Source organism: Limulus polyphemus, unplaced genomic scaffold, assembly GCF_000517525.1.
Source record: "Limulus polyphemus unplaced genomic scaffold, Limulus_polyphemus-2.1.2 Scaffold701, whole genome shotgun sequence".
Classification (NCBI taxonomy): Eukaryota; Metazoa; Arthropoda; class Merostomata; order Xiphosura; family Limulidae; genus Limulus; species Limulus polyphemus.
This window is the reverse complement of record NW_013666311.1, coordinates 397,259-398,351: the sequence shown is the minus strand read 5'-3', so window position 1 is coordinate 398,351 and position 1,093 is coordinate 397,259.

Genomic DNA, 1,093 nt, shown 5'->3' with positions numbered 1-1,093 from the left:
TAAGGTGCCACTAGAAAACAAAAATATGTCAGTGTTTTTTTTTGTTATTTTCTTCAAATTGGACGTTGAAAACCTCCTTTTCCGTCATGAACTTAAGAAATCAAACGGATATAATATATTAATTATAGAAGCAGAAAATATAAATCTAATAAAATAATATGCAAATATCGAATGCTTTGTCAAAACCTTTTTATCATTTAGAAGTGAGGAACAATAATTTTGGCGGCATATGATGTCACCTTTCTCTTAAAAATGTGCCCTTTGCAACGCGTCCTCTGGTGGGAGAAACTTCCGTTTCTCAAGTAGGGCCCTAACTATTGCCCATACAATATCAAGGCTTTTCATTTTGGAACTTTATGAAGGTCAAGGTTTACAAGCCATGGTTGAGGGCATTCTATTGGTTTCTAAAAAATAAATACATCATTTTAACACATATACTGTATGTTTATGCATTGCTCTGCTTAAAGGTGTATCCCCGTCTGATTAGTCATGTTCTTGAGGAAATTACATATAGATCAAAATCTACCTGTACTTTTCAACAGTCGAGGTGCCATCAATTTTGTTTAGATCACTGACACTGTTGGCTGAGTTGCAGCCCTAACTTATATTGATATTCCATTGTGATTCACTGTAGACATTGTACATTGACTATGATACTCTTCTCCTCTCTGCCATTGAACAAAGTATCATTGATTTTTACCAAATAATTGAAGTTTTGATTCATATGTAAAGTGTCTACATATTCAGCCTTACTCTTTCGTCTCCCTGTTAACTAAATCATATTTATCGCCAGTGTGCACGTTACCTAAATCATATTTATCGCCACGTGTGCAATACTTCTTAGTATTTTTAGTGGCAAAACAAAACGAAAACTGTTGAACTACTTCTTGCTTTCTCAGCTTCTGTTAAATATCCTTCACACTTTCACAAGGGCTATAAAACTGCAACCTTCCATGTCTTTAAGAAAAGACAGCAATTGCATTATGTGACGGATTTATTATTATATATTTATCTTAAAATCGGTGTTTGCTTAAATTAAATTTATATATTTAGAAATGTACGTAACTTATACTGTTAAATATATATTGCGAAA